The sequence below is a fragment of the Mesoplodon bidens genome, assembly GCF_964165515.1.
Source record: "Mesoplodon bidens genome assembly, chromosome: 1".
Lineage (NCBI taxonomy): Eukaryota > Metazoa > Chordata > Mammalia > Artiodactyla > Ziphiidae > Mesoplodon > Mesoplodon bidens.
The window spans coordinates 20,954,916-20,969,899 of record NC_138176.1 but is presented as its reverse complement, the minus strand read 5'-3'; the positions used below and the strand labels follow the sequence as shown (position 1 = coordinate 20,969,899).

Here is a 14,984-nt window from a genome sequence, read left to right as displayed (position 1 = left end):
GGAGCGGCTGGGCCCGTGAGCCATGGCCGCTGAGCCTGCACGTCCGAAGCCTCTGCTCTGCAGCAGGAGAGGCCACAACGGTGACAGGCCCATGTACCGCAAAAAATAAAAAAATTAAAAAAAATAATAAGGTAGATTATCCTAGCCTTCACCTGTTGTAACAGTAGTTTGGAATGTACAGCCAAACTACGGAGAGAACTTTTTAGAAATTCAGATTCCCTAGGCTCCACCCCAATTTCTACTGAGTCAAATTTTGTAATTTTCAAGAGCTCTACACATGATTCTGATGTGCATCTCTGTTTAAGAATCACCAAAGATTACGTACAACTTATACTTACATATATATATATATATATATATATATTTTTTTTTAATAACAAATTTAATCAGTTATACATATACATATGTTTCCATATCCCCTCCCTTTTGCGTCTCCCTCCCACCCTCCCTATCCCACCCCTCCAGGCTGTCACAGAGCACCGAGCTGATCTCCCTGTGCTATGCGGCTGCTTCCCACTAGCTATCTACCTTACGTTTGGTAGTGTATATATGTCCATGCCGCTCTTTCACTTTGTCACAGCTTACCCTTCCCCCTCCCCATATCCTCAAGTCCATTCTCTAGTAGGTCTGTGTCTTTATTCCTGTCTTACCCCTATGTTCTTCATGACATTTTTTTTCTTAAATTCCATATATATGTGTTAGCATACAGTATTTGTCTTTCTCTTTCTGACTTACTTCACTCTGTATGACAGACTCTAGGTCTATCCACCTCATTACAAATAGCTCAATTTCATTTCTTTTTATGGCTGAGTAATATTCCATTGTATATATGTGCCACATCTTCTTTACCCATTCATCCGATGATGGACACTTAGGTTGTTTCCATCTCTGGGCTATTGTAAATAGGGCTGCTATGAACATTTTGGTACATGTCTCTTTTTGAATTATGGTTTTCTCAGGGTATATGCCCAGTAGTGGGATTGCTGGGTCATATGGTAGTTCTATTTGTAGTTTTTTAAGGAACCTCCATACCGTTCTCCATAGCGGCTGTACCAATTCACATTCCCACCAGCAGTGCAAGAGGGTTCCCTTTTTTCCACACCCTCTCCAGCATTTATTGTTTCTAGATTTTTTGATGATGGCCATTCTGACTGGTGTGAGATGATATCTCATTGTAGTTTTGATTTGCATTTCTCTAATGAGTAAAGATGTTGAGCATCCTTTCATGTGTTTGTTGGCAGTCTGTATATCTTCTGTGGAGAAATGTCTATTTAGGTCTTCTGCCCATTTTTGGATTGGGTTGTTTGTTTTTTTGTTATTGAGCTGCATGAGCTGCTTATAAATTTTGGAGATTAATCCTTTGTCAGTTGCTTCATTTGCAAATATTTTCTCCCATTCTGAGGGTTGTCTTTTGGTCTTGTTTATGGTTTCCTTTGCTGTGCAAAAGCTTTGAAGTTTCATTAGGTCCCATGTGTTTATTTTTGTCTTTATTTCCATTTCTCTAGGAGGTGGGTCCAAAAGGATCTTGCTGTGATTTATGTCATAGAGTGTTCTGCCTATGTTTTCCTCTAAGAGTTTGATAGTGTCTGGCCTTACATTTAGGTCTTTAATCCATTTTGAGCTTATTTTTGTGTATGGTGTTAGGGAGTGATCTAATCTCATACTTTTACATGTCCCTATCCAGTTTTCCCAGCACCACTTATTGAAGAGACTGTCCTTTCTCCACTGTACATTCCTGCCTCCTTTATCAAAGATAAGGTGACCATATGTCCGTGGGTTTAACTCTGGGCTTTCTATCCTGTTCCATTGATCTATCTTTCTGTTTTTGTGCCAGTACCACACTGTCTTGATTACTGTAGCTTTGTAGTATAGTCTGAAGTCAGGGAGCCTGATTCCTCCAGCTCCATTTTTCGTTCTCAAGATTGCTTTGGCTATTCGGGGTCTTTTGTGTTTCCATACAAACTGTGAAATTTTTTGTTCTAGTTCTGTGAAAAAAGCCAGTGGTAGTTTGATAGGGATTGCATTGAATCTGTAGATTGCTTTGGGTAGTAGAGTCATTTTCACAATGTTGATTCTTCCAATCCAAGAACATGGTACATCTCTCCATCTATTTGTATCATCTTTAATTTCTTTCATCAGTGTCTTATAATTTTCTGCATACAGGTCTTTTGTCTCCTTAGGTAGGCTTATTCCTAGATATTTTATTCTTTTTGTTGCAATGGTAAATGGGAGTGTTTCCTTGATTTCACTTTCAGATTTTTCATCATTAGTATATAGGAATGCCAGAGATTTCTGTGCATTAATTTTGTATCCTGCAACTTTACCAAATTCATTGATTAACTCTAGTAGTTTTCTGGTAGCATCTTTAGGATTCTCTATGTATAGTATCATGTCATCTGCAAACAGTGACAGCTTTACTTCTTCTTTTCCAATTTGGATTCCTTTTATTTCCTTTTCTTCTCTGATTGCTGTGGCTAAAACTTCCAAAACTAGGTTGAATAAGAGTGGTGAGAGTGGGCAACCTTGTCTTGTTCCTGATCTTAGTGGAAATGGTTTCAGTTTTTCACCATTGAGGACGATGCTGGCTGTGGGTTTGTCATATATGGCCTTTATTATGTTGAGGAAAGTTCCCTCTATGCCTACTTTCTGCAGGGTTTTTATCATAAATGGGTGTTGAATTTTGTCGAAAGCTTTCTCTGCATCTATTGAGATGATCATATGGTTTTTCTCCTTCAATTTGTTAATATGGTGTATCACGTTGATAGATTTGCGTATATTGAAGAATCCTTGCATTCCTGGGATAAACCCCACTTGATCATGGTGTATGATCCTTTTAATGTGCTGTTGGATTCTGTTTGCTAGTATTTTGTTGAGGATTTTTGCATCTATGTTCATCAGGGATATTGGCCTGTAGTTTTCTTTCTTTGTGACATCCTTGCCTGGTTTTGGTATCAAGGTGATGGTGGCCTCGTAGAATGAGTTTGGGAGTGTTCCTCCCTCTGCTATATTTTGGAAGAGTTTGAGAAGGATAGGTGTTAGCTGTTCTCTAAATGCTTGATAGAATTCGCCTGTGAAGCCATCTGGTCCTGGGCTTTTGTTTGTTGGAAGATTTTTTATCACAGTTTCAATTTCAGTGCTTGTGATTGGTCTGTTCATATTTTCTATTTCTTCCTGATTCAGTCTTGGCAGGTTGTGCATTTCTAAGAATTTGTCCATTTCTTCCAGGTTGTCCATTTTATTGGCATAGAGTTGCTTATAGTAATCTCTCATGATCTTTTGTATTTCTGCAGTGTCAGTTGTTCCTTCTCCTTTTTCATTTCTAATTCTATTGATTTCAGTCTTCTCCCTTTTTTTCTTGATGAGTCTGGCTAATGGTTTATCAATTTTGTTTATCTTCTCAAAGAACCAGCTTTTAGTTTTATTGATCTTTGCTACCGTTTCCTTCATTTCTTTTTCATTTATTTCTGATCTGATTTTTATGATTTCTTTCCTTCTGCTAACTTTGGGATGTTTTTGTTCTTCTTTCTCTAATTGCTTTAGGTGCAAGGTTAGGTTGTTTATTCGAGATGTTTCCTGTTTCTTAAGGTGGGATTGTATTGCTATAAACTTCCCTCTTAGAACTGCTTTTGCTGCATCCCATAGGTTTTGGGTCGTCGTGTCTCCATTGTCATTTGTTTCTAGGTATTTTTTAATTTCCTCTTTGATTTCTTCAGTGATCACTTCGTTATTAAGTAGTGTATTGTTTAGCCTCCATGTGTTTGTATTTTTTACAGCTCTTTTCCTGTAATTGATATCTAGTCTCATAGCATTGTGGTCAGAAAAGATACTTGATACATTTTCAATTTTCTTAAATTTACCAAGGCTTGATTTGTGACCCAAGATATGATCTATCCTGGAGAATGTTCCATGAGCACTTGAGAAAAATGTGTATTCTGTTGTTTTTGGATGGAATGTCCTATAGATATCAATTAAGTCCATCTTGTTTAATGTATCATTTAAAGCTTGTGTTTCCTTATTTATTTTCATTTTGGATGATCTGTCCATTGGTGAAAGTGGGGTATTAAAGTCCCCTACTATGATTGTGTTACTGTCGATTTCTCCTTTTATGGCTGTTAGTATTTGCCTTATGTATTGAGGTGCTCCTATGTTGGGTGCATAAATATTTACAATTGTTATATCTTCTTCTTGGATCGATCCCTTGATCATTATGTAGTGTCCTTCTTTGTCTCTTCTAGTCGTCTTTATTTTAAAGTCTATTTTGTCTGATATGAGAATTGCTACTCCAGCTTTCTTTTGGTTTCCATTTGCATGGAATATCTTTTTCCATCCCCTTACATTCAGTCTGTATGTGTCTCTAGGTCTGAAGTGGGTCTCTTGTAGACAGCATATATATGGGTCTTGTTTTTGTATCCATTCAGCCAATCTGTGTCTTTTGGTGGGAGCATTTAGTCCATTTACATTTAAGGTAATTATCGATATGTATGTTCCTATTCCCATTTTCTTAATTGTTTTGGGTTCGTTATTGTAGGTCTTTTCCTTCTGTTGTGTTTCTTGCCTAGAGAAGTTCCTTTAGCATTTGTTGTAAAGCTGGTTTGGTGGTGCTGAACTCTCTCAGCTTTTGCTTGTCTGTAAACGTTTTAATTTCTCCATCAAATCTGAATGAGATCCTTGCTGGGTAGAGTAATCTTGGTTGCAGGTTTTTCTCCTTCATCACTTTAATTATGTCCTGCCACTCCCTTCTGGCTTGTAGAGTTTCTGCTGAGAGATCAGCTGTTATCCTGATGGGGATTCCCTTGTGTGTTACTTGTTGTTTTTGCCTTGCTGCTTTTAATATGATTTCTTTGTGTTTAATTTTTGACAGTTTGATTAGTATGTGTCTTGGCGTATTTCTCCTTGGATTTATTCTGTATGGGACTCTCTGTGCCTCCTGGACTTGATTAACTATTTCCTTTCCCATATTAGGGAAGTTTTCAACTATAATCTCTTCAAATATTTTCTCAGTCCCTTTCTTTTTCTCTTCTTCTTCTGGAACCCCTATAATTCGAATGTTGGTGCGTTTAATGTTGTCCCAGAGGTCTCTGAGACTCTCCTCTGTTCTTTTCAGTCTTTTTTCTTTATTTTGCTCTGCAGCAGTTATTTCCACTATTTTATCTTCCACCTCACTTATCCGTTCTTCTGCCTCAGTTATTCTGCTATTGATCCCATCTAGAGTATTTTTTATTTCATGTATTGTGTTTTTAATCGATGCTTGATTCATCTTTAGTTCTTCTAGGTCCTTGTTAACTGTTTCTTGCATTTTGTCTATTCTATTTCCAAGATTTTGGATCTGTGAAATAGAATCTTGGATCATCTTTACCATCATTATTCTGAATTCTTTTTCAGGTAGACTGCCTATTACCTCTTCATTTGTTAGATCTGGTAGGTTTTTATCTTGCTCCTTCTCCTGCTGTGTGTTTTTCTGTCTTCTCATTTTGCTTATGTTACTGTGTTTGGGGTCTCCTTTTTGCAGGCTGCAGGTTCGTAGTTCCCGTTGTTTTTGGTGTCTGTCCCCAGTGGCTAAGGTTGGTTTAGTGGGTTGTGTAGGCTTCCTGGTGGAGGGGACTAGTGCCTGTGTTCTGGTGGATGAGGCTGGATCTTGTCTTTCTGGTGGGCAGGTCCACGTCTGGTGGTGTGTTTTGGGGTGTCTGCGGACTTTTTATGATTTTAGGCCACCTCTCTGCTAATGGGTGGCGTTGTGTTCCTGTCTTGCTAGTTGTTTGGCTTAGGGTGTCCAGCACTGTAGCTTGCTGGTCGTTGAGTGAAGCTGGGTGCTGGTGTTGAGATGGAGATCTCTGGAAGATTTTTGCCGTTTGATATTATGTGGAGCTGGGAGGTCTCTTGTGGACCAGTGTCCTGAAGTTGGCTCTCCCACCTCAGAGGCACAGCACTGACTTCGGGATCCTCAATTTGGGATGATGTGTTGTCTATTCATGTATTCCACAGATGCAGGGTACATCAAGTTGATTGTGGAGCTTTAATCCGCTGCTTCTGAGGCTGCTGGGAGAGGTTTCCCTTTCTCTTCTTTGTTCTCACAGCTCCTGGGTCTCAGCTTTGGATCTGGCCCCGCCTCTGCGTGTAGGTCGCCGGAGGGCGTCTGTTCTTCGCTCAGACAGGACAGGGTTAAAGGAGCAGCCTCTTCGGGGACTCTGGCTCACTCAGGCCGGGCGGGAGGGAGGGGCACGGAGTGCGGGGCGAGCCTGCAGTGGCAGAAGTCGGCGTGACGTTGCACCAGCCCGAGGCGCGCCGTGCGTTCTCCCAGGGAAGCCGCCCCTGGATCCCGGGACCCCGGCAGTGGCGGGCTGCACAGGCTCCCGGAAGGGCGGTGTGGGCAGTGACCTGCGCTCGCACACAGGCTTCTTGGCGGCGGCAGCAGCAGCCCCAGCGTCCCACGCCCGTCACTGGGCTCCGCGCTTTCAGTCGCGACTCGCGCCCGTCTGTGGAGCCCCTTCAAGCAGCGCTCTTAATCCCCTCTCCTCGCGCACCAGGAAACCAAGAGGGAAGAAAAAGTCTCTTGCCTCTTCGGCAGCTCCAGAGTTCTCCCGGACTCCCTCCCGGCTAGCTGTGGCACATTAGCCCCCTTCACGCTGAGTTCTCGCCGCCAGCCCCAGTCCTCTCCCCGCGCTCTGACCGAAGCCCGAGCCTCAGCTTCCAGCGCTGCGCGCCCCGGCGGGCGAGCAGACAAGCCTCTTGGGCCGGCGAGCGCCGCTCGGCACCGATCCTCTGTGTGGGGATCTCTCCACTTTGCCCTACCCAGGTATGTGGGGAGTTTCTTGCCTTTTGGGAGGTCTGGGGTCTTCTGCCAGCGTTCAGTAGGTGTTCTGTAGGAGTTGTTCCACGTGTAGCTGTATTTCTGGTGTATCCGTGGGGAGGAAGGTGATCTCCGCGTCTTACTCTTCCGCCATCTTACCCGGAAGGAGCCACATCTTATACTTACATATATTATGTAAGCTAATATATGAGTTGTCTTAAGCTATCAATCAAAGAAGGGTACTGTTAAGTCAGCTTTTTTTTTCAGCTTATAGGTTTAATATTTAAAACAGGGCAAAGAAATCAAGAATGCAGGAAAGTTGGCATATATAAAGTGGTTATAGTTACTTCAATCATTTTAAGTATTTGGAGATGTCCAAGCTTTAAATGAAAAGCTCCTTGAAGTAACTCTCTTTGTTCACAGTTTGCAGTATTCCCCTCAGTCTTTATTGATCCAGACAGAATGATAATTGATGTTTGTCTAATGCTTTCTGGCACTATGCTGAGTGCTTTGCAAGTGTCAGCTTATTTGATCTTACCCCCTATTACACACATGCTGTAGAGAGGTTAAGTAAGCTGTCTGAGGCCTCACGGATAAAAATAGGTGGAGGTGGGCTTTGAAGTCAGGAACTCCACTCCAGAGCCCCACTCTTAATCACGGTGCTGTTCAACCACTTTGTAGGTCATATATTTCCAAAGGAAATTGTTCAACTTTCTGAAGTAAAAACAAAAGCCTAAAAATAAAAGTTTTCTTGGCCTATATCATCTCTTAAAGTGTGATTCTTAGACTTCCTACATCTGAATCATCTGAGGTGCTTATTAAAATTGCAGTTTCTGAGGATGTGGAGTAAAGGGAACACTAGTATGCTGTTGGTGGGGATGTAAGTTGGGGCAGCCACTATGGAAAACTGTATGTAGGTTCCTCAGAAAACTAAAAATGGAACTACCATATGATCCAGCAATTCTGCTCCTGAGTATGTATCTGAAGAAAACAAAAACACTAATTTGGAAAGATACATGCACCCATGTTCATAGCAGCACTGTTTACAATAGCCAAGATAGGGGAGCAACCTAAGTGTCCACAGACAGATGAATGAATGATGAAAATGTGATTGATACATGCGCGCATGCACACATACACACGCACACACACACACACACACACACACACACACACTGGAATATTACTCAGCCATAAACAAGAATGAAATTCTGCCATTTGCAAGTACATGGATAGATCTAAAGGGTAGTACGCTTAGTGAAATAAATCAGACAGAAAAAGACAAATACTCTGCGCTATGACTTACACGTGGAACCTGAAAAATAAAACAAATGACTATAACAAAACAGAAACAGACTCACAGATATGGAGAACAAATTAGTTGTTTACCAGTGGGAAGAAAAAATGAGGGAAGGTCAAGATAGGGGTAGGGGATTAGGAGATATAAATTACTTTGTAACACATGAAAGGACGCTCAACATCACTCATCATTAGAGAAATGCATATCAAAACTACAATGAGGTATCACCTCACACTGGTCAGAATGGCCATCATCAAAAAATCTACAAACAATAAATGCTGGAGAGGGTATGGAGAAGAGGGAACCCTCCTGCACTGTTGGTGGGAATGTAAATTGATACAACTACTATGGAGAACAGTATGGAGGTTCCTTAAAAAACTAAAATTAGAACTACCATATGACCCAGCAATCCCACTACTGGGCATATACCCTGAGAAAACCATAACTCAAAAAGAGTCATGTACCACAATGTTCATTGCAGCACTATTTGCAATAGCCAGGACATGGAAGCAACCTAAGTGTCCATCGACAGATGAATGGTTAAAGAAGATGTGGCACATATATACAATGGAATATTACTCAGCCATAAAAAGAAACAAAACTGAGTTATTTGTAGTGAGGTAGATGGACCTAGAGTCTGTCATACAGAGTGAAGTAAGTCAGAAAGAGGAAAACAAATACCATATGCTAACACATATATATGGAATCCAAAAAAAAAGAAGAAGAACCTAGGGGCAGGACAGGAATAAAGATGCAGATGTAGAGGGTGGACTTAAAGACACGGGAGGGGGAAGGGTAAGCTGTGACAAAGTGAGAGAGTAGCATGGACATATATACACTACCAAGTGTAAAATAGATAGCTAGTGGGAAGCAGCTGCATAGCACAGGGAGATGAGTTCGGTGCTTTGTGACCACCTAGAGGGGTGGGATAGGGAGGGTGGGAGGGAGATGCAAGAGGGAGGAGATATGGGGATATATGTATACGTATAGCTGATTCACTTTTTTTGTTTGTTTGTTTGTTTGGTTGGGTTTTTTTTGCAGTACACGGGCCTCTCACTGTCGTGGCCTCTCCTGTTGTGGAGCACAGGCTCCGGACGTGCAGGCTCAGTGGCCATGGCTCACAGGCCCAGCCGTTCCGCGGCATGTGGGATCTTCCCGGACCGGGGCACAAACCCGTGTCCCCTGCATCGGCAGGTGGAGTCCCAACCACTGCACCACCAGGGAAGCCCTGATTCACTTTTTTATACAGCAGAAACGAACACCAAAATGTAAAGCAATTATACTCCAATAGTTTAAAAAAAATTACTTTGTATAAAATAAATAAGCAACAAGTATATATTATTGTACAGCACAGGGAAATATAGCCATTATTTCATAATAACTTTAAATGGAGTATAAGCTATAAAAATATTGAATCACTATGTTGTACACCTGAACTTTATATAATATTCAATTTTTAAAAATACACTTTTCAGGGACCACTCCCAGACCTATTACACTACAATCTCAGGTATGAGTGGGAACTGTTATTTAGAAAATATACTCCTTAGGTGATTCTTCTTTTTTTGAGCTTAATTGAGGTATGATGGACAAATAAAAATTGGTTATATTTAGGCTGTGATTTTTAAAAGGTATGCAACATGATTTAATGTAACTGTATACACTGTGAAACTAATCAAATTACTCATTGATCAAATTACTAATTGATTACTAATCAATTTAATTAACACATCCATCATCTCACAGTTACTTTTGTGTGTGTGGGTGTGGTGAGAGCATATACGATTTAGTGTCTTAGCAAGGTAGGCGATTCTCGAGCCCAGTGACGTTTAAGAACCACTGGCCTGGATCAACATTTGTGGGTCACCACTGTGGGGGATGAGGGTGTGGAACACTTGGGAGCCACTGAACCTAAGCTGTTTGCTTTAGAATCAGATGTTGGGTGCTGCCTGGGGTGGAATGTTCAGTCTTGTGACTAATGGGTGGTCTGAACAAGGCACAGCTCCTGCCCAGGAACAACTGGCTGTTGTCTGTCAGGGAGGGAAGCCAGCAAACGGACAGTACAAGTTTGCCTTCAGGGCCCAGATCTCAGTTCCCCTCGGTGGGTTCCCGCTTGTTGCTAGCAGGGCTAGCACTGGCCTGGAACTTTGAAGTTTTCCTTTTCAATATCCAAATGCCAGGGAGGCTTCGTGTCACTGCACACACCGTCTCCGGCACGATGGCAGAGTCAGAGAGCAGACTGCTTGGAATGCAGTCTGGCCCCACTGTGGCTTTGAATTGGACTAGAAATTGCAGACTCATAAGAGTTCAGCCTAGTGTCTTTTACAGATGGGCAAAGAAAAGGAGGCCAAGAGGCTAACCCAGAAGCGTTGGGGATTTGTAGATTGGAAGAAGTCCACGGTGATTCTTTAAGGAATTGAAAAAATTTTAATGAGGCTTATTGAAGTATAATTTATATGCAGTAAATTTCACTTTTTTTTGAGTGTACGGTTCGATGAGTTTTAGAAGCTATACTCAACATCATACCACCAATGCCAGTTCTGAGTTTTGACTAATGTATACAATCAGGTAACCAACGTCAAATAAGATATAGAACATTTCCATCTCCCCCAAAAGTGCCCTTGTACCCCTTTGCAGCCAATCCCACCCCCTTTCCCCCAGCTCCTGACTACCGCTGATTTGATATGTCTGTATTTCAGAGTATCACATAAATTGAATCTTACAATATGCACTCTTTTGTTGTTGTATATGTCAGTAGTTCTTTCCTAATTATTACTAAGTAGCATCCCATGGTATGGGTTACCACAATTTATTTATCTATTCACCAGAGGATGGGCATTGGGATTATTTTCACTTTGGGGCAGAAACTGAGATTTAAATGAGCACTAATTCAGCAAGTATTTATTGAACATGCATATAGGTAGACTCTGAAAACTGAAATTGTTTACGTTTGCAGCCTCTGGTAAAAAAAAATAATCATCACACTGGAAATTCTAATACCTAAAGAAGAAGGAGCTTCATTTGTAGCCCTGGAAACAAATGGGAAGGAAGAGAATGCCATTAAATGGTGTTGGCATGACTAGAAGAGCATTTTATGCCCTTTGAAAACCCTGAAATGATACTACCACGCTGAGACACATGAGGGCGCTCTAACCAACAAGCATTACAAACACTTTTTTTCATTCGAACAAAGGTTGGTTGTTTTTTAATTTATTGGAACGCTTTGTTGAAAACCCTGGTGAATTCCCACTCCCACCCTTGGTCTCGTTGGTCACTCTTGGGTGATAGAAAAGAATTTGGCATCAAGTGAATCTGTCTTTGACTAGTCCTCAGGGGTTTACTGTACCCAACCACCGTTTAATGGTGAGGCTCACTCACAAGAAGAGGCTTCCAAAGAAACCCTAGTGTAGAATACCTCGTGAATCACAGAGAGAACCGAGATCGGCCCTAAAGTTCTTTTTTAAACTATTGTTGTTTTCAGACCTTCCCGGAACAGAGCACACAAGTGTTAAAGATAATTCCTGGGCAATATTTTGCAGAGACTTGTGAGGTGCTTCTTTCACCTGGTCAACAGTTTGGCTGGTTGAGAGTTGCTCATTCCTGTCAGAGGAACCATGGTGATCCGTACAGAGGAAAGCTATCTTTCCAGCAAAGCAGTGGGGAGACAGGACAGGGTTATTGGTTTTGGCTTCTGAGTGGCTGTTCAAAACAAAGACAAAAAAAGGTTCTGGATACATTTAAAATTTTTTGAAAATCACTCACTCATTTGTTACAGGGGAACCAAGTACAAAATAAAAGACACTTTATAAAAATTGCATTAGAATGCTCTGATGGGACTCTAAATGAATTTAGTGCTGAGGATGCATGATTTTCTTGCAAGGTCTGGGAATTCTTAGGGACCACTCTCTTAGGGGAAGAGCTGGATTCCATCATTTGCAAAAATGTCTCCACAAGGACTTTCTACAATGAACAGCATAAAATGCTCACTTGAAGAAAGAAGTCTTTTACCCAGTCAAACCTATCCAACATAAAATATGACTGTCTCAAGCAGAAAATTACCTCTGGCTGTTATATCCAAATTATATAACAGCATGGCCTTAAAACTGGGAAGAAGATAGTAAAGAGATGATTCTAAGGATAGGGTGTGGCCCTGGCCTGGCTTCATGGATGCTTGGCACCAGTCAGGAGGGCCGCCCCAGGGTCCTCTGTCTCCACATATGGGTAAAATCCTGAACCACTCAACCAGACCTGGGCACCTTTATATGGTCCTGCTGTAGATCTTCTCCATCACCCCCTTCAAAAGGCATTCTCCCATTCTATCTTTACCTTAAACCTTGGATCCAAAGCTCATCATCATCATTATCATAAATATTTGTAGTTGGGCTCCTCTCAACTATGACCTCACCTCCCCATCCTGGTAATCCATCTTCAGACTACTGTGGGAAGAATCTTCCTAATCAACAAAGCCCTTAGCCTCTCTGCCCCTGCATCTCCCCCAGGAACGTCCTCCCCTCCCACGAGGGCTCACAAAGAAAATGCAGCCTACCCCGACAATCTGGTACCTTCTCATATCAGAGTTGTGTTAAGAATGCCAGGAGGGACGGAGGGAGATGCAAGAGGGAAGAGATATGGGAACATATGTATATGTATAACTGATTCACTTTGTTATAAAGCAGAAACTAACACACCACTGTAAAGCAATTATACTCCAATAAAGATGTAAAAAAAAAAAAGAAAGAATGCCAGGAATGTCAACTGGCCATCACATTAGCTAACCATCAATTTGGGGTGGATTTACCTAAAAGGTGACGTGCACTCCATTCTATTATAAATCCCTACACTCTTCATCCAGGGGAGAAAGGCGACTTCAAGAGCATAGTCTGTACATCAGCAATCGTCTTCTTACAAGTGACATGCAGAAAGAGTACAATGTGAGGGGAAAGGTGTTCTGTTTATGGAGAGGAAATGTTATCTTTTAGCATTTCAGTTATGTCCCCAGCAAACAATAGAGTCAAGGGCCAAGCTGACCATTATAACTCCAAGTTTCTCAAGAGAAATGGAAAGGAGGACAAGGAAATCCAAAGAGTTGGTGACCTGAGTTGGTGATCAAGTTCTGCAAAAGATGAATGAGGAAAAGCAAAGTGCCTCAAAATAGATCTGTTAACATTTTCTTTGAAGAATGGAAGGGGGGTTTCCTACATGCAGCTCAGAATAACTTAGAGACAAATTGTATCTTAAACAAGTTTTCTGATTAGATGGTGTAGTGTTTAGAAGGGTAGATTCTGGATCTGTCTATCTGGATGAAATTCTTCCCCTGCCCCTTAATCTCCATAAGCCTTAGTTTCCCCATATGTAAGATGGGGGTAACACCATTGTCTACCTTATAGCATTGCCATTAGAATTCAATACGATAGTCTATTTATACCATCAAGCACAGTGCTGGAAATGAGAAGGGGGATAGGAGATGAAGGAGAAGAAAATAATAGAGTAAGATAAACAGAGAAGGGCCTTGTCCAGACTAAGGAAGAAAGACTGCGTACACCCATGAGTGTGATCAACACAGCCCTGTGCACCTGAGGTCCCAGGAAAGCAATAACGTGAAGGAGCTTTAGGACATGGACTTTGATGTTGTGCTTGTCCATTCAGCATCTTTTGGCTTATTTCTTCATTTTCCACTGTGTCTGATTAAGTGAGTTTGCCTAACAGCCAAGTTCCAGAGAAAGTAAGTAGCGAACAAAAAGCAATTATAGGGCTTCCCTGGTGGTGCAGTGGTTGAGAGTCCGCCTGCCGATGCAGGAGACACGGGTTCGTGCCCTGGTCCGGGAAGATCCCACATGCCACAGAGCGGCTGGGCCCGTGAGCCCTGGCCGCTGAGCCTGCGCATCCAGAGCCTGTGCTCCTTAACGGGAGAGGCCACAACAGTGAGAGGCCCGCGTACCTCAAAAAAAAAAAAAAAAAAAAGCAATTATAAATATGCATAGAAGTAAATCCACAAACTAAAGGGATTTTAGAGGCTCTTTAGGGCAACCCTCTGAGGTTGGAGAGTTTAAGTGGTCTGCTCAACTCACTGGCAGCCACAGAGTAGCCAAGCCAGGACTAGACGCTGAAGGATCTCCCTAGTACATTAGACTGCAAGAGAGATGGAGATGATAATAATAATGTTACCTTATTTCATATCGTTCGTCCAACGAAAAATGAAACAGAAACTTTTGTACAGACATCTTTTGAAGTTCAACTCACAATAGGCCTTACACTTTAAATGGGTCACTCTCCATCACCATGGTGATTCTTCCAAGTTTTCCTGGAATCATCAGCTGTTTTCTAATGAGAGCACTCCCCAGAACTTGCAGCTCTACCAAACGGATAAATATTTCCTAGTAGAAAATACTTAGATCCTTAAGCAACTTAGTCAGCAACTGCTTTTCCTTCTCCACTTCTCAGGGAAACAGTCTAGAGAATACTCCTACGTTTGCTTTAGGTGTCATAGAGTTCTTTAAAAAAAAAAGTCTTGATTCTACTGATGGCAAGGCTACTTCCCTGGGTGTTGTGTGGTTTATATATTGAAAAACAGCCACCTTCTTGCCTTCTATCTTTCTAACCAAGCAGTAAGTATATAACAATTTAAAAACCTTGTGACGGTATGGCAGCTCCTCAAAAAGAGAATTACATGTGATTCAGCAATTCCATTTCTGGGTATATATCCAAAAGAATTGAAAGCAGGATCTTGAAGAGATATTTGTACACACATGATCACAGTAGTATTTTTTACAATAGCCAAAACCTGGAAGCACCCCAAGTGTCTATCAATGGATGAATGGATAAATAAAATGTGATATATATAATGGAATATTATTCATCCTTAAAAAGGAAGGAAATTCTGACACAGGCTACAACATG

General features: G+C 41.5%; 1 long non-coding RNA gene across 1 annotated transcript in view; it reads right to left on the bottom strand.

Moving 5' to 3' along the window:
- Window positions 1-359: 359 nt before the first annotated feature.
- Window positions 360-14,984, bottom strand: part of LOC308622452 — a 264,527-nt gene continuing 249,902 nt past the window's right edge. The window contains exon 2 of the long non-coding RNA XR_014016637.1: window positions 360-459. This is a non-coding gene — a long non-coding RNA (uncharacterized lncRNA). The remainder of the gene's footprint in view (window positions 460-14,984) is intronic.